The sequence below is a fragment of the Salvelinus namaycush genome, unplaced genomic scaffold (assembly GCF_016432855.1).
Source record: "Salvelinus namaycush isolate Seneca unplaced genomic scaffold, SaNama_1.0 Scaffold25, whole genome shotgun sequence".
NCBI lineage: Eukaryota > Metazoa > Chordata > Actinopteri > Salmoniformes > Salmonidae > Salvelinus > Salvelinus namaycush.
The window spans coordinates 68,318-88,145 of NW_024059341.1; the positions used below are offsets into that span (position 1 = coordinate 68,318).

Consider the following 19,828-nt stretch of genomic DNA (forward strand, 5'->3'; position numbering starts at 1 on the left):
TGAAATGTATTATAAAATGTATACATATTTATTCAAACGTTCAAACAAACAAGCAAATATAAATAACATATGTTCTCTAATTTTACATTTCCTAATGACCTGCCTCGCATACCCCCGGGTGGGCCACACCTATCAGGCTGAGATGATGAGACTGCAACGCAACACAGACATTGAATCAGAAATGTGATTTCAGTATTTACTCATTAATGTGAAATTGTCTAACTGTCGTCAAGTAAAGCCCTGAAGTCTGGTGTTTTAATGGTTTCTATGCAGGGGCAATGGCTGAGCTGCAATAAAGGTCTGGCTTGCATGATTCATTCAGCTTTACTGTGTCTGTCATGACGTCTCCACACCTGTACCACGATGCAACGCACCTTACAAAGTCTTGTTTTAGTCTTATTGAATCATCGCTGGTCTGCATTGCACTGTGGTACAGGTGTGGAGGTGTCATGGCAGATGCAATGGAGCTGAGTGACATTTATCATGCAAGCCATATCTCTATGCAACTTAGCCATTGAGCAAGTAGACTAATATCAATAGCAAATTGGGAAGCCTAATTGATTTATTCCAAGGCCCATTTTCAAAACCTATGTATAATTATTGGAGAAAAAGGCTGGGTATAAGACTCAGTCAGGGGTAACTCTGTCATATAAAGAAGTGTCAATGCATTTGCAATAATATATAAATGTTCAACAGGCCTGTATTTCATGCTTCCATAGTTAATGAATGAATTAACCCACTAGTCAATAGCAATGGAAATAGCAGTGTTGCCAGTGCACTCACTCTGTGGATGATGTCTTGGGCACTGTTGTGGTCGCACCAGGAGGAGCAGCGATTAGACTGACAGACTGACTGACAGACAGACAGTAGTAACACCAGTAACACTTCTCAAGCAGTTGTAATAGTGACAGGGCTGCTAGGGATGATGATTACCTGGGTGGAAACAGGATATATTTTGCAGACATGAGAGATCTCTCCCTGATGAGACCATTCATCTTCACTGCCAGAACAATTCTCATTCAATGTGATGGAGCTGTCCATGCGACTAGCCCGGTTACCAGCGATTAGAGACGGACGTGTCCAAGTTGGGTGAGGAAGGGGAGGAAGGGGGGGACAGCCGGGGGTTGCCTGCCCATTAGGGTGTTAGGGTTGGCGCCCCACTTGTGATTGGTCAAAAAGCCCTCTTGTGATTGTAAAATAAATGTTTAAAAATAATACAAATAAAAAAATATTTAAAAAAAATATATATATACAGTACCAGTCAAAAGCTTGGACACACCTACTCATTCAAGGGTTTTTCTTTATTATCACTATTTTCTACATTGTAGAATAATAGTGAAGACATCAAAACTATGAAATAACACAAATGGAATCATGTAGTAACCAAAAAAGTGTTAAACAAATCAAAATATATATTTATATTTGAGATTCTTCAAAGTAACCACCCTTTGCCTTGATGACAGCTTTGCACACTCTTGGCATTCTCTCAACCAGCTTCATGAGGTAGTCACCTGGAATGCATTTCAATTAACAGGTGTGCTTTGTTAAAAGTTAATTTGTGGAATTTCTTTCCTTCTAAATATATTGGAGCCAATTAGTTGTGACAAGGTAGGGGTGGTATACAGAAGATAGCCCTATTTGGTAAAAGACCAAGTCCATATTATTGCAAGAACAATACTAATACTAATACTAGTATTAGTATACTAATACTAATACTAACTAATAAGCAAAGAGAAACGACAGTCCATAATTACTTTAAGACATTAAGGGCAGTCAATGAAAGTTTCTTCAAGTGCAGTCGCAAAAACCATCAAGCGCTATTAAAAAATATTTAAATTCTTTATGGAGTAAATGTATGGAGTAAAAATAATATTATTTTCTTAAGGAATGTAGTGAAGTAAAAGTTGTAAAAAATATGAATAGTAGTGTAAAGTACAGATACCCAAAAAAACAATTTCAGTAGTAGTGGCCATGTACAGTTGAAGTCAGAAGTTTACATACACTTAGGTTGGAGTCATTAAAACGTGTTTTTCAACCACTCCACAAATTTCTTGTTAACAAACTATAGTTTTGTAAAGTCGGTTAGGACACCTACTTTGTGCATGACACAAGTAATTTTCCCAAAAATTGTTTACAGACAGTATCACAATTCCAGTGGGTCAGAAATGTACATACACTAAGTTGACTGTGCCTTACAGCTTGGAAAATTCCAGAAAATTATGAAATGCCTTTAGAAGCTTCTGATAGGCTAATTGACATCATTTGAGTCAATTGGAGGTGTACCTGTGAATGTATTTCATGGCCTACCTTCAAACTCAGTGCCTCTTTGCTTGATATCATGGGAAAATCAAAATAAATCAGCCAAAACCTCAAAAAATTTCCAAATGCATGAAGGTACCATATTTATCTGTACAAACAATAGTACGCAAGCATAAACACCATGGGACCACACAGCCGTCATACCGCTCAGGAAGGAGACACGTTCTGTCTCCTACAGATGAACGTACTTTGGTGCGAAGTGCAAATCAATCCCAGAACAACAGCAAAGGACCTTGTGAAGATGATGGAGGAAACAGGTACAAAAGTATCTATATCCACAGTAAAACGAGTCCTATATCAACATAACCTGAAAGGCCGCTCAGCAAGGAAGAAGCCACTGCTCTAAAACCGCCATAAAAAAAGCCAGACTACGGTTTGCAACTGCACATGGGGACAAAGATCGTACTTTTTAGAGAAATGTCCTCTGGTCTGATGAAACAAAAATAGAACTTTTTGGCCATAATGACCATCGTTATGTTTGGAGGAAAAAGGGAGAGGCTTGCAAGCCGAAGAACACCATCCCAACGGTGAAGCACGGGGGTGGCAGCATCATGCTGTGGGGTGCTTTACTGCAGGAGGGACTGGTGCACTTCACAAAATAGATGGCATCATGGGGAAGGGAAATTATGTGGATATATTGAAGCAACATCTCAAGACATCAATCATGAAGTTATAGCTTGATCGCAAATGGGTCATACATATGGACAATGACCAAGAGCATACTTCCAAAGTTGTGGCAAAATGGCTTAAGGACAGGAAAGTCAAGGTATTGGAGTGGCCATCACAAAGCCCTGACCTCAATCCCATAGAAAATGTGTTGGCAGAACTGAAAAAGCGTGTGCGAGCAAGGAGGCCTACAAACCTTACTCAGTTACAGCAGCTCTGTCAGGAGGAATGGGCCAAAATTCACTCAACTTATTGTGGGAAGCTTGTGGAAGGCTACCCGAAACATTTGACCCAAGTTAAACAATTTAAAGGGAATGCTACCAAATACTTATTGAGTGTATGTAAACTTCTGACTCACTGGGAATGTGATGAAAGAAATAAAAGCTGAAATAAATCATTCTCTGTACTATTATTCTGACATTTCACATTCTTAAAATAAAGTGGTGATCCTAACTGACCTAAGACAGGGAATTTTTACAAGGATTAAATGTCAGGAATTGTGGAAAACTGAGTTTAAATGTATTTGGCTAAGGTGTATGTAAACTTCCGACTTCAACTGTACCTATAAACTGGTAGTATCTGGCCATGTACCTATACACTGGTAAACTTGATTGTAGTGGCTTCCTTTCCTCTTTACCATAGCCACTGCCCTAGCCTGAAGTGGGGTTGTTTCGTACGCATACAGTTCACACTCAAGGTTTCCAAACGGCCAAAACATTCGATGAGATCCAGGGATATGGTGCAAAAAAAGGTTTATTCTTCTTATATCTAACAAAACAATGATTCTCCAATCAACTTAAAGCATAGATTACTTGACATGGAAAATACATAATATGACCTGTCTGTCTGTCTGTCTGTATTGTCAAAAAACTATACCGCTCCCGCGTCTAGCAAGGACTCCTCCCACCGAAGGCCCAACTTCCTGCCTTTATCCTAACACACTTACCACAGTACAAGTGTGGACTGTATGCGTCCAAAACAACCCCTCTTCAGGCTAGGGCAGTGGCTATGGTAAAGAGGAAAGGAAGCCACTACAATAGATCAACATGACTTGGGAATCTATTTTGTGAATTTCAGCCAGGAATTCCATGTCACATGAATGGAAACCCCAGCCAGCCTAGCCCATAGACAAGGGGTGCATCCCAAAGTAACCTGCTGTCCAACATTGCCATGTGCAGTCTGTAAGGCTGCATCCCAAATGGCACCCTGTTCCCTATATACAGTACTGTGCTACTGTTAATCATAGCCATATGGACCCTGGTCAAAAGTAGTGCACTATAAAGGGAATATGGTGTCATTATGGATGTAGCCTATGTCAGCAGTGGTTGGTTCAGTTCCTTCATATGAAAGCAGAAGATGCCACAATGTTGTAAGTTTTTTCTGGCAGACTCACTATACAACTATCAATAGGCTCAAAACAGACAAGAAAAATGTTCTGGAATGACAACGTGAACGAAATCATGTACCTACCTAGGATTGATGGAAATTCTGAAACACACACACACACACACCGAATCATAAACACACACACACACACACACACCGAATCATAAACACACACACACACACACACACACACACACACACACACACACACACACACACACACACACACACACACACACACACACACACACACACACACATACATAGGGGTTAGACACAGGCACACTCTCTCGCTCTCTCACACACAAATACCACTCAAGAGTACCACAGCTCAAGTCGATATATTATGTGGGTATGTAAAGCTCAAGTGAATACTTTGCTGACCTCTAGTGGTAGAGAGGGAGAAAAGTGTCTGGCTAAAGATGTATGGAATGATACCAGAAGTCAAGCTACTTTTTAGAAGACATTTATTTTTACTACTGTAAAAGCTACATGTGTAAAGGTTCATTTTGATGTCCTGAATGTCCTTCCGAATGTGATGAATTTAATAGTTTTTTTAAGTCTAAAACTTGAGTTCTACCTCCGGGATTGAGTTGGAAACCCTGTTAAAAAAATTGTCTGAAAAAAGGACAAGTTATGAAATTGCAGGACGTAAAAAGATGGATTGACACCATAAAAAGTACACCTCAATAGAATGAAAAACAATACAATAAAAAACAATAGAATGAGCTGAATGAACCACCCTAGGCTTCACAGCACAATATAACTGCAGGCTACAGAGATAACCTACATATATAACATAAAGAGATAACCTACATATATAACATAAAGAGATAACCTACATATATAACGTAAAGAGAGAACCTACAGAGATAACCTACAGAGATAACATATGGAGATAACATAAAGAAATAACCTACAGAGATAACATACAGAGATAACCTACAGAGAATACCTACAGAGAATACCTACAGTGATAACCTACAGTGATAACCTACAGTGATAACCTACAGAGAATACCTACAGTGATAACCTACAGTGATAACCTACAGAGAATACCTACAGTGATAACCTACAGTGATAACCTACAGTGATAACATACAGTGATAACGTACAGTGATAACGTACAGTGATAACGTACAGTGATAATGTACAGTGATAACCTACAGAGAATACGTACAGTGATAACGTACAGTGATAACCTACAGTGATAACCTACTGTTACGGATACAAGTGTTCTGTGTGTATCCTGTGTATTTCTTTTCTCTCCTTCTCCCCTACTCACAGGTGACAATAATCATTCCCCAATCAGTCATCAATCAGTCGCTAATCGGAAGACACCTGCTCCTTTTCCCCTACCCAATCACAGTCCCTTTCCCTTGGTTTAAAACCCCTGTCAGTTGTTTTCTCCCCAGCTCAATCTCTTTTGTAAATGCCTTCTGTCTGTAGATCGCTTGTGTGTTTTGCATCTGCATGCCACTTTTGTCCCCACCTGTGAGTATTGTTTTGGTTATGGTGTTTGAGTGTTTGTTTGATGGTGGGAAAAGGGGGTAACCAGACAAGTCGCCCTTGGGCATACACTACCCGTAGGTAAACTTTGTTATATAAACACTAGTTAGAACTGGGCGGACCACCCCCTGTATTTTTGGTTAGTTAGTTAGCTGTTTGTGAAGTAGGCTAGTCTAGTTTAGGGGTGTTTTTGGATTATTCTTTCATTCCTTGGGTCCCGCTCAGCCCCTTTTCCTGCTCCCCCCATTACCGTGTGTTTTTAAATAAACCTTGAGTGTTTGACGGTAGTAATTTAGTTGTCTGTGGTTATTTTTGTTCTCACTGTTACGTTGTCACTATAATAATTTGCATGAGTTGTGTTACGGGTCCCATTACCATCCCCCCTAGACTGTCGGGCCAGAGGGATTCGTAACACCTACAGAGAATACGTACAGTGATAACGTACAGTGATAACCTACAGAGAACTTACAAAAAGTGCGATGCAGTATAATGGAAAGCAACACATGAAAACAGTTGTGCATACAGCTATGCAAATAATTACTTATAATAAACCCCCCAATGACTTACTGAGTACACCTCCGACTGCATCTTTAATCTGGGAAAATAAACTTTTTTCAGCTTCAGGGTTGCTGTCTTCCGACACTATAATGCAAACAGAAGTTGTCATAGAAATGAGTTTTTCAGATGTTCGTCGGGTGTCTTGCTGTAACAGCAGAGCAGACCGCATCTCCTCCTACCATGTCTTGGAACAGGTAACTAGTTCAAGGTCCTGTACTCTCTGCTTTCATTGTAAGACGATGCTAATTCTGAATTAATATCCACCATTCTTGACAAAATGTTATAATACGAAACCATTAGGTCGAACATCGGGTCAAAAAATGCTGAAACATAAACACAAGAAGATAATCTTAAAATAGGTTTACAATTATGTGACAGTGTTCTAATACCTAGACAAGAGGTTATGTGATGATGTTCTAATATCTAGGACAAGTCCATTATGGCATAGTGTTCTAATAACTAAGATGACAGGTTATCTGATGATGTTCTAATAACTAAGACAAGTCCATTATGGCATAGTGTTCTAATAACTAAGATGACAGGTTATCTGATAATGTTCTAATAACTAGGACAACTCCATTATGTCATAGTGTTCTAATAATTAAGACAAGTCAATTATGTCATAGTATTCTAATAACTAAGACACGTCCATTATGTCATAGTGTTCTAATAACTAGGACAAGTCCATTATGTCATAGTGTTCTAATAACTAGGACAAGTCCATTATGTCATAGTGTTCTAATAACTAAGATGAGAGGTTATCTGATGATGTTCTAATAACTAGGACAAGTCCATTATGTCATAGTGTTCTAATAATTAAGACAAGTCCGTTATGTCATAGTGTTCTAATAACCAAGACACGTCCATTATGTCATAGTGTTCTAATAACTAAGACACGTCCATTATGTCATAGTGTTCTAATAACTAAGACATGTCCATTATGTCATAGTGTTCTAATAACTAAGACACGTCCATTATGTCATAGTGTTCTAATAACTAAGACACGTCCATTATGTCATAGTGTTCTAATAACTAAGACAAGTCCATTATGTCATAGTGTTCTAATAACTAAGACAAGTCCATTATGTCATAGTGTTCTAATAACTAAGACAAGTCCATTATGTCATAGTGTTCTAATAACTAAGACAAGTCCATTATGTCATAGTGTTCTAATAACTAAGACAAGTCCATTATGTCATAGTGTTCTAATAACTAAGACAAGTCCATTATGTCATAGTGTTCTAATAACTAAGACAAGTCCATTATGTCATAGTGTTCTAATAACTAAGACAAGTCCATTATGTCATAGTGTTCTAATAACTAAGACACGTCCATTATGTCATAGTGTTCTAATAACTAGGACAAGTCCATTATGTCATAGTGTTCTAATAAAGAAGACACGTCCATTATGTCATAGTGTTCTAATAACTAGGACAAGTCCATTATGTCATAGTGTTCTAATAACTAGGACAAGTCCATTATGTCATAGTGTTCTAATAACTAGGACAAGTCCATTATGTCATAGTGTTCTAATAACTAAGACAAGTCCATTATGTCATAGTGTTCTAATAACTAGGACAAGTCCATTATGTCATAGTGTTCTAATAACTAAGATGAGAGGTTATGTGATAATGTTCTAATAACTAGGACAAGTCCATTATGTCATAGTGTTCTAATAATTAAGACACGTCCATTATGTCATAGTGTTCTAATAACTAAGACACGTCCATTATGTCATAGTGTTCTAATAACTAGGACAAGTCCATTATGTCATAGTGTTCTAATAACTAGGACAAGTCCATTATGTCATAGTGTTCTAATAACTAAGACACGTCCATTATGTCATAGTGTTCTAATAACTAGGACAAGTCCATTATGTCATAGTGTTCTAATAACTAAGATGAGAGGTTATGTGATAATGTTCTAATACCTAGGACAAGTCTATTATGTCATAGTGTTCTAATAACTAAGATGAGAGGTTATGTGATAATGTTCTAATACCTAGGACAAGTCCATTATGTCATAGTGTTCTAATAACTAAGACAAGTCCATTATGTCATAGTGTTATAATAACTAGGACAAGTCCATTATGTCATAGTGTTCTAATAACTAAGATGAGAGGTTATGTGATAATGTTCTAATAACTAGGACAAGTCCATTATGTCATAGTGTTCTAATAATTAAGACAAGTCAATTATGTCATAGTGTTCTAATAACTAAGACACGTCCATTATGTCATAGTGTTCTAATAACTAAGACAAGTCCATTATGTCATAGTGTTATAATAACTAGGACAAGTCCATTATGTCATAGTGTTCTAATAACTAAGACAAGTCCATTATGTCATAGTGTTCTAATAACTAAGACAAGTCCATTATGTCATAGTGTTCTAATAATTAAGACAAGTCCATTATGTCATAGTGTTCTAATAACTAAGACACGTCCATTATGTCATAGTGTTCTAATAACTAGGACAAGTCCATTATGTCATAGTGTTATAATAACTAGGACAAGTCCATTATGTCATAGTGTTCTAATAACTAAGACAAGTCCATTATGTCATAGTGTTCTAATAACTAAGACAAGTCCATTATGTCATAGTGTTCTAATAACTAAGACAAGTCCATTATGTCATAGTGTTCTAATAACTAAGACATGTCCATCATGTCATTGTGTTCTAATAACTAAGACATGTCCATCATGTCATTGTGTTCTAATAACTAAGACACGTCCATTATGTCATAGTGTTCTAATAATTAAGACAAGTCAATTATGTCATAGTGTTCTAATAACTAAGACACGTCCATTATGTCATAGTGTTCTAATAACTAAGATGAGAGGTTATGTGATAATGTTCTAATAACTAGGACAAGTCCATTATGTCATAGTGTTCTAATAATTAAGACAAGTCAATTATGTCATAGTGTTCTAATAACTAAGACACGTCCATTATGTCATAGTGTTCTAATAACTAAGATGAGAGGTTATGTGATAATGTTCTAATACCTAGGACAAGTCTATTATGTCATAGTGTTCTAATAACTAAGATGAGAGGTTAGCTGATGATGTTCTAATAACTAAGACAAGTCCATTATGTCATAGTGTTCTAATAACTAGGACAAGTCCATTATGTCATAGTGTTCTAATAATTAAGACAAGTCCGTTATGTCATAGTGTTCTAATAACCAAGACACGTCCATTATGTCATAGTGTTCTAATAACTAGGACAAGTCCATTATGTCATAGTGTTCTAATAACTAAGATGAGAGGTTATGTGATAATGTTCTAATACCTAGGACAAGTCTATTATGTCATAGTGTTCTAATAACTAAGATGAGAGGTTAGCTGATGATGTTCTAATAACTAAGACAAGTCCATTATGTCATTTTGTTCTAATAACTAGGACAAGTCCATCATGTCATAGTGTTCTAATAACTAAGACACGTCCATTATGTCATAGTGTTATAATAACTAGGACAAGTCCATTATGTCATAGTGTTCTAATAACTAAGACACGTCCATTATGTCATAGTGTTATAATAACTAGGACAAGTCCATTATGTCATAGTGTTCTAATAACTAGGACAAGTCCATTATGTCATAGTGTTCTAATAACTAAGACAAGTCCATTATGTCATAGTGTTCTAATAACTAAGACACTTCCATTATGGCATAGTGTTCTAATAACTAAGACATGTCCATTATGTCATAGTGTTCTAATAACTAAGACAAGTCCATTATGTCATAGTGTTATAATAACTAGGACAAGTCCATTATGTCATAGTGTTCTAATAACTAGGACAAGTCCATTATGCCATAGTGTTCTAATAACTAAGACAAGTCCATTATGTCATAGTGTTCTAATAACTAAGACACTTCCATTATGGCATAGTGTTCTAATAACTAAGACATGTCCATTATGTCATAGTGTTCTAATAACTAAGACAAGTCCATTATGTCATAGTGTTCTAATAACTTAGACAAGTCCATTATGTCATAGTGTTCTAATAACTAAGACAAGTCCATTATGTCATAGTGTTCTAATAACTAAGACACGTCCATTATGTCATAGTGTTCTAATAACTAAGACAAGTCCATTATGTCATGGTGTTCTAATAACTAAGACAAGTCCATTATGTCATAGTGTTCTAATAACTAGGACAAGTCCATTATGTCAGTGTTCTAATAACTAAGACAAGTCCATTATGTCATAGTGTTCTAATAACTAAGATGAGAGGTTATGTGATAATGTTCTAATACCTAGGACAAGTCTATTATGTCATAGTGTTCTAATAACTAAGATGAGAGGTTATCTGATGATGTTCTAATAACTAAGACAAGTCCATTATGTCATAGTGTTCTAATAACTAGGACAAGTCCATTATGTCATAGTGTTCTAATAACTAAGACAAGTCCATTATGTCATAGTGTTCTAATAACTAAGACACGTCCATTATGTCATAATGTTCTAATAACTAGGACAAGTCCATTATGTCATAGTGTTCTAATAATTAGGACAAGTCAATTATGTCATAGTGTTCTAATAACTAAGACACGTCCATTATGTCATAGTGTTCTAATAACTAAGATGAGAGGTTATCCGATGATGTTCTAATAACTAAGACAAGTCCATTATGTCATAGTGTTCTAATAACTAAGACACGTCCATCATGTAATAGTGTTATAATAACTAGGACAAGTCCATGTTTAAGAAACACCCCCCCCAGTACTCCTCTTCTCTATAGGACCCGTTAGAGGTGGTTAAACACACCCCTCAGTTACTCTTTTCTAGTCTTTCTCTATAGGAACCAAGTTGTAGAGGTGTTAAACGACACCCAACCTCGTACTCTTCAAATTCTCTACTCAAGCGACCAAGTGTAGAGGTGGTTAGACACCCTCCAGTGACTCTCTCCTCTTAGACACTGTGAGGTGGGTTAACTAGTCATGCTCCCTCATTACTCTCTTCTCTATAGGGACCAGTGTAAGAAGGGGTTTAAACACACCCCTCATTATCTGCGTCTTATAGGACCAATGTGTCGAGGCTCGTTAAACACACCCCGTACGGCAGTATTCTCTTCTCTATCGGAGCGCAAGTGTAGATGTGGTTTAAACACACCCCTCATGACTCTCTCTCGTATCGGACCAAGTGTAGAGGTGGTTAACACCATCAGGTACTCTCTTCTCTACGAGGACCAAGTGGAGAGGTGGTTAAACCCCCCAGGACTCTCTTCTCTATAGGACCGAAGTGTAGAGGTGGTTATGTACCACCCCCGCTCAAGCGACTCGCTTTCCTCTATCGGACTCAAGTGTCAAGAGGTGTGTAAACAGCACCCCTCAGTACTCTCCTTCTCTATGGACCAAAGTGTATAGGTGGTTAAACACCCACCCCAGTACTCTCTTCTCTATAAGACCAAAGTGAGAGGTGGTTAACACACCCTCAGTACTCTGTTCTCTATAAGGACCAAGTGTAGAGTGGTTAAACACACCCCTCACCACTCTCTTCTCTAATATGACTAGTGGTAGAGGTGGTTAAAAAACACACCCCTCAGTGACTCCTCTTCCTCTTTAGGAACCAAGTGTAAGGTGGTTAAACACACCCCTCAGGCTCCTCTCTCTATAGGACCAAGTGTTAGAGGTGGTTAAACAACCCCTCAGGACTCTTACTCTCTATAGACCAAGTGTAGAGGTGTTAACTTTCTTGCGACTATAGGGGGTGCTGTTCAAATTAGCATAATTTCCGTCTCTACAGAATGAATACGGCTTCCTACTCATCTTGAATCGTACAATATGCATATTTATTACTAATTATTGGATAGAAAACAGTCTCTCGATTCTATAGGCGTTGGAATTATTGTCATCGTGAGTGACAAACCAGAACGTCATCTCTAAGCATTTCCTGACATGGAGTCAGATTTAACATTTTGGCCCCTGATCTGGAGTCAGTTTTAAGGCCACGTTGTTATTGCTAGAGGATATGGACACTGGCTTACCTATTCCACTGGATTCCTTTTTACCGTGTCATCTGACCAACGTTTGAACGGTATCGATTGCGCAATCACAGCCACTATAAATGGGAAAAAACCTCTAGGTAGAACTATTTTTACCAATGCACCGTGCGCGCGCGGTTGGACCCCCGACCACGCACTTTTTCCATCATAGCATTAGTCGTAACGCTCTAAATACTTTCTATCCCCTTACATGTTTCTACTCGTTATAGAGTTAAACATCATAAGGTAGTTAATTTAAACCGTTTTATAGCAATTTATATCCGTTTAAGTGCGATTTTGAGCATTGCTTTTTTGTGCACTTTGAAACCGACTGGCACGTTTCGGGGTGTCCCGGTCGTACGTTAGTGGGGCATTTCGACGGACAAGTGACATCTTTCGACCAAAAGAAGATTAACCCAAGAAAGGATCTTGCCCAAGAATTCTGTGGAAGAACAGCTCACAGTAAGCAAATTAATATGATAAATGTGTTTCTGTTCGAAAATGTTACACGCATATACGCCATTTTGTTTTGTATAGCTTCGCTCGGCGCAACCGTATTGAAAAGTAAGGAATAATTTAAAAATGTAAATCAGCGGTTGCATTAAAGAACTAAGTTGTCTTTCGATTCCTGTCAACCCTGTATTTTTTGTCAAGATATGATTAGCTTTCTATTAACTAGATCACTCAAATATGCGAGAACATTCAGGTTGATTTGCTAGTATTTTCATGTGTAACCACGGTTTTATATGGCTAAATATGCACCTTTTCGAACAAACTGTATATGTATGTTGTAAATGATGTTACAGGAGTGTCATCGTGAAGAATTCTGAGAAGGTTAGTGAAAAAATTAATATATTTTGGCGATGATAACGATATCGCTCCCTTGGCTAATTCAGTTCTCGGTAACGTTTTCGATGTGGTATGCTAATATACGATTTTTGTGTTTTCCTGCCGTAAAACGACTTAGAAAATCTGAAATGTTGTCTGAATCACAAGAAACTGTGTCTTTCATTGCTACTGTGTGTGTATTTTTAGAAATGTTTTATGATGAGTAAATTGGTAAATACACGTTGCTGTCTTAGTAAATCTAGGGAGTTTGGTGAATTTTGTGATGTGTGCAATGAAAACTGTGATTTTATCCTGAAATATGCACATTTTTTCTAACAAAACCTATCCCTATACCATAAATATGTTATCAGACTGTCATCTGGTGAGGTTTTTTTCTTGGTTACGTGGCTATCAATATCTTAGTTTAGCCGAATTGGTGATAGGGGCTCGGTGAGAAAATGTGGACAAAGAAAGATGGTGTATTTTGCTAAACGTGGTTGCTAATAGATTTACATATTGTGTCTTCCCTGTAAAACATTTTAAAAAATCAGAAATGAGGTGGCTTTATTCACAAGATCTTGTATCTTTCATTGGTGTCTTGGTGACTTGTGATTTAATGATATTTAGATGCTACTATTTACTTGTGAAGCTATGCTAGCGATGCTAATCAGTGTGGGGGGGGTGGGGGGTGATCCGGATTCCGGGTTGAGTCATCCGTAGTTAGAGTAAACCCACACCATCAGGACTCTCTTCTCTATAGCGCCAAGTGTACTAGAGGTGGTTAAAACACCCACCCTCAGGACTCTCTTCTCTATAGGACCAAGTGTAGGGTAGAGTTAAACACAACCCCTCAGTACTCTTCTATCTCTATAGGAACCAAGTGTAGTAGTGGTTAAACAAACCCTCAGTACTACTCTTCTCTAAGGACCTAGTTGTAAGAGGTGGTTAAACACACCCCTCATACTACTCTGTCTCTATAGGAACCAATGTAGAGGTTGTTAAACACCCCCCCAGTACTCTCCTTCTCATATAGGGACCAAGTGTAGAGGTGTTTAAACACACCCTCATGTACTCTTTTCTCTGAAGACCAAGTGTAAGGTGTGTTAAAACACCCCTCAGTACTCTCATCTCTAATAGGACCAAGTGGTAGAGTGTGGTATAAAAACACACTACGACTCAGTACTCTCTCCTCTATTAGGACCAAGTGTAGAGTGTTATAAACACACCCTCAGCTACTCTCTTCTCTTATGGACCAGTCTAGAGGTGGTTAAACACATCCCTCAGTAATTCTCGTCTCTATAGGACAAGTGATAGAAAGGTGGTTAACACACCCTCTCACGTATTACCTTCTTCTCTAGGCCAAGTGTAGAGTGGTTAAACACCACCTCAGGACTCTCTTCTCTATAGGACCAGTGTAGAGGTGTTTAACACACCATCAGTACTGCTCTTCCTCTAAGCAGGACCAAGTGGAGAGTGTTTAAACAACCCCCGGACTCCTCTTCTCTATAGACACCATTGTAGAGGTGGTTAAACACCACCCCTCCAGGACTCTCTTCTCTATCGGACCAAGTGTACGATGGTTAGGTCTAAAAACACCCCTCAGATACTCTTTCTCTATAGGACCCGTTAGTGTAGAGGTGGTTAAACACCCCCCCCCCCAGTACTCTCTTCTTCTATATCGGAACAGTGAGAGGTGGTTAACACACCCCTCAGTCTCTGTTCCTCTATAGACCTAGTGTATAGTTAAGAGTGTTAAACACACCCCGCAGTACTCTCTTCTCTATAGGACCTAGTGTAAGAGTGGTTAAACACACCCCTACATAACTACTCTCTCTTTAGGACTCAGTTGTAGATGGTTTAAACACACCCCTCTGGACTCTCTCTCTATAGAACCAAGTGTAGAGGTTGGTTTAAACCGACACACCCTACAGACTCTCTTTCTCTATGGGACCAGTGTAGAGGTTGGTTAACTTCTTGCGACTATAGGGGGTGCTGTTTCAAATTAGCAATACTTGTCTCTACATGAAATCGGCTTCCTACCCTCAGTTCTTGATCGTACAATATTCATATTATTACTATTATTGGATAGAAAACATGTCTCTAGTTTCTATGGCGTTGGACATTTTGTCTCTGAGGGAAAGAACTTCATTCTACAGCCAATTTCCCCTGACATGGAGTCCCAGATAATTAATTTTTTTTTTTTTTTGTCCCCCACCAACATGTTTGGTCCCCTGATCTGGAGTCAGTTTTAAGGCCACTGTTATGCTAGGGGGGGGGCGAATGAGGATATGGACCTGCTTACGTCCTTCCCCTGGATGCCTTTAGTGATGCAAGCTTTGACGGTATCGATTGCGCCAATCACAGCCACTATAAATGACAAACCTGTAGGTAGGACTCTTTTTCCCAGATGCAACCGGGCGTCGCGTGGACAACCGACCTGCACTTTTTCCAGCATTATGGTAGGCAGTACATAGTTTCTCCGGTCATGTTTTCTCACTCGTTATATGAGTTAAAAACTCATAAGGTAGTTAATTTGAAACCGTTGTATAGCAATTTAATATCCTATTTAGTGCGAATTTTGGGAGGATTGCTTTGTTGTGCACATTGAAGGCCTGGGCACGTTTGGGGGTCCCGGTCTGAACTTATATAGTGTGATTTCGATGAGACAAGTGGACTCTTTTCGACCAAAGAAATTAGACCCAAGCAAAGGCTTCTTTGCCCAAGATCTGATGGAAGAAACACTCACAGTAAGAACAATTTTGATGATAATTCGTAGTTTCTTGTCGAAAAAAAATTTTACCCGACCTACTTACGGCCGCCATTTTGTTTTTGTATAGCTTCCAGCTCTAGCCGAGCGCAATACCTGTATTGAAAGTAAGGATAAATTTAAAAATGTAGCATCAGCGATTGCATTAAGAACTAGTGTTATTCTTCGATTCCTGATCAACCCTGTATTTTTAGTTCCAAGTATATGATTACGCTTTTTGATTAAACATAGATCACTCAAAGATGGTCGACCGACATTTCCAGGCTTGTTTTGCTACTATGTCATTGTATAACCACGGTTTTTTATGGCTCAGGACACATTTCGAAAAAAAAAAAAACAAACTGTATATGTATGTGTAATAGATTTAGAGTTGTCATCTGAAGAATTCTGAGAAGGTTAGTGAAACAATTAATATATTTTTGGCGATGATGACGATATCGCATCATCTTTGCTAGAATCGGTGCCTCGTGCTAACGTTTGCGTATGTGGTTAGCTAATATAATCGATTATTGTGTTTTCCGCCGTAAAACACTTTAGAAAATCTGAAATGTTGTCTGAATTCACACAGATCTGTGTCATTTCCATTGCTATGTCTGTGTATTTTTACGAATGTTTTTTATGATGCAGTAAATTGAGTAATACAACGTTGCTGCATGTAAGTATTCTAGGAGCTTTGGTGAATTGTGATGCTGCGATGCAATGCAAACTATGGATTTATACGAGAATATGCACATTTTCTAACAAAACCTATCCTATACCATAAATATTGTTACAGACTGATCCATCGGTGAGGTTTTTTCTTGTTAGTGGCTAGCAATATCTTAGTGTTAGGCCGAATATGGTGATAGCTACTGGTGTTGAAAGAAAATGTGTGGACAAAGAAAATAATGTGATTTTTGCCTAACGTGTTTTAGCTAATAGATTTACATATTGATGTCTTCCCGTAAAAACTTTAAAATCTGAAATGGTGGGCTTATTCCACAAGATCTGTATCTTCATTAGGTGTCCTTGGACTTGTGGATTTTATTGATTTTACGATGCTAACTATTTAAAATGTGATGCTATCTCTACGTGCTAATCAGTGTGGTGGGGGGGGGGGTGGTGATCCCGTATCCGGGGTTGGAGAAGCTCGTATAGAGAAGATTAACCACCTCAGGACTCTCTTCTCTATAGGACCAAGTGTAGAGGTGGTTAAACCACAGACTCCCCTCAGGACTCTCTTCTCTATAGGACCAAGTGTAGAGGTGGTTTAAACAGGACACCCCCTCAGTACTCTCTTCTCTATAGGACCAAGTGTAAGAGGTGGTTAAACACACCCCTCAGTACTCTCTTCTCTATAGGACCAGTGTAGAGGTGGTTAAACACACCCCTCAGTACTCTCTTCTCTATAGGACCAAGTGTAGGTGGTTAAACACACCCCTCAGACTCTCTTCTCTATAGGACCAAGTGTAGAGGTGGTTAAACACACCCCTCAGTATTCTCTTCCTATAGGACCAAGTGTAGAGGTGGTTAAACACACCCCTCAGGACTCTCTTCTCTATAGGACCAGTGTAGAGGTGGTTAAACACACCCCTCAGTACTTCTCTCTCTATAGGACCAAGGGTAGAGGTGGTTAAAACACACCCCTCAGTATTCTCTTCTCTATAGGACCAAGTGTAGAGGTGGTTAAACACACCCCTCAGGACTCTCTTCTCTATAGACCAAGTGTAGAGGTGGTTAAACACCCATCAGTACTCTCTTCTCTATAGGACCAAGTGGAGAGGTGGTTAAAACCCCCCAGGACTCTCTTCTCTATAGGACCAAGTGTAGAGGTGGTTAAACACCCCCCTCAGGACTCTCTTCTCTATCGGACCAAGTGTAGAGGTGGTTAAACACACCCCTCAGTACTCTCTTCTCTATAGGACCAAGTGTAGAGTTGGTTAACACACCCTCAGACTCTCTTCTCTATAGGACCAAGTGTAGAGGTGGTTAAACACACCCCTCAGGACTCTCTTCTCTATAGGACCAAGTGTAGAGGTGGTTAAACACCCCTCAGTACTCTCTTCTCTATAGGACCAAGTGGAGAGGTGGTTAAACACCCCCCAGGACTCTCTTCTCTATAGGACCAAGTGTAGAGGTGGTTAAACACACCTCAGGACTCTCTTCTCTATAGGACCAAGTGTAGAGGTGGTTAAACACACCCCTCAGTACTCTCTTCTCTATAGGACCAAGTGTAGAGGTGGTTAAACACCCCTCAGTACTCTCTTCTCTATAGGACCAAGTGTAGAGGTGGTTAAACACACCCCTCAGGACTCTCTTCTCTATAGGACCAAGGTAGAGGTGGTTAAACACCCCTCAGACTCTCTTCTCTATAGGACCAAGTGTAGAGGTGGTTTAAACACCCCTCAGTACTCTCTTCTCTATAGGACCAAGTGTGAGGTGGTTAAAAACACCCCTCAGGACTCTCTTCTCTATAGGACCAAGTGTAGAGGTGGTTAAACACCCTCAGTACTCTCTTCTCTATAGGACCAAGTGGTAGAGGTGGTTAACACACCCCTCAGGACTCTCTTCTCTATAGGACCAAGTGTAGAGGTGTTTAAACACACCCTCAGTACTCTCTTCTCTATAGGACCAAGTGTGAGAGGTGGTTAAACACCCCCTCAGTACTCTTCTCTATAGGACCAAGTTAGAGGTGGTTAAACACACCCTCAGAGACTCTCTTCTCTATAGGACCAGTGTAGAGGTGGTTAAACACACCCCCAGACTCTCTTCTCTATAGACCAAGTGTAGAGGTGGTTAAACACACCCCTCAGTACTCTCTTCTCTATAGGACAAGTGTAGAGGTGGTTAAACCACCCCTCAGTACTCTCTCCTCTATAGGACCAAGTGTAGAGGTGTTAAACACACCCCTCAGTACTCTCTCTCTATAGGACCAAGTGTAGAGGTGGTTAACACACCCTCAGGACTCTCTTCTCTATAGGACAAGTGTAGAGGTGGTTAAACACACCCCTCGGACTCTCTTCTCTATAGGACCAAGTGTAGAGGTGGTTAAACACACCCCGCTGTACCTCTTCTCTATAGGACCAAGTGTAGAGGTGGTTAAACACACCCTCAGTAACCTCTTCTCTATAGGACCAAGTGTAGAGGTGTGTTAAACACACCCCTCAGTACTTCTTCTCTATAGGACCAAGTGTAGAGGTGGTTAAACACACCCCTCAGTACTCTCTTCTCTATAGGACCAAGTGTAGAGGTGGTTAAACACACCCCTCAGTAACTCTCTTCTCTATAGGACCAAGTGTAGAGGTGGTTAAACACCCCTCAGATCTCTTCTCTATAGGACCAAGTGTAGAGGTGGTTAAACACACCCTCAGGACTCTCTTCTCTATAGGACCAAGTGGAGAGGTGGTTAAACACACCCTCAGACTCTCTTCTCTATAGGACCAAGTGTAGAGGTGGTTAAACCACCCCCTAGGACTCTCTTCTCTATAGGACCCAGTGTAGAGGTGGTTAAACACACCCCTCAGACTCTCTCTCTATAGGACCAAGTGTAGAGTGTGGTTAAACACACCCCTCAGTACTCTCTTCTCTATAGGACCAAGTGTAGAGGTGGTTAAACACACCCCTCAGGACTCTCTTCTCTATAGGACCAAGTGTAGAGGTGGTTAAACACCCCTCAGTACTCGCTTCTCTATAGGAACAAGTGGAGAGGTGGTTAAACACCCCCCAGGACTCTCTTCTCTATAGGACCAAGTGTAGAGGTGGTTAAACACCCCCCTCAGGACTCTCTTCTCTATCGGACCAAGTGTAGAGGTGATTAAACACACCCCTC

The 19,828-nt window shown here is 39.4% G+C and overlaps 2 long non-coding RNA genes across 2 annotated transcripts; both read right to left on the minus strand.

The window, feature by feature from the left end:
* On the minus strand, positions 1–1,290 carry LOC120039060. The gene is made up of 2 exons (XR_005475272.1): positions 784–1,290; positions 1–151 (listed from the first exon to the last, which is right to left on the minus strand). It is a non-coding gene; the product is annotated as an uncharacterized LOC120039060 (long non-coding RNA).
* Positions 1,291–4,821: 3,531 nt separating this feature from the next.
* LOC120039059 lies at positions 4,822–7,166 on the minus strand. The gene is made up of 2 exons (XR_005475271.1): positions 6,448–7,166; positions 4,822–4,989 (listed from the first exon to the last, which is right to left on the minus strand). It is a non-coding gene; the product is annotated as an uncharacterized LOC120039059 (long non-coding RNA).
* Positions 7,167–19,828: the final 12,662 nt, after the last annotated feature.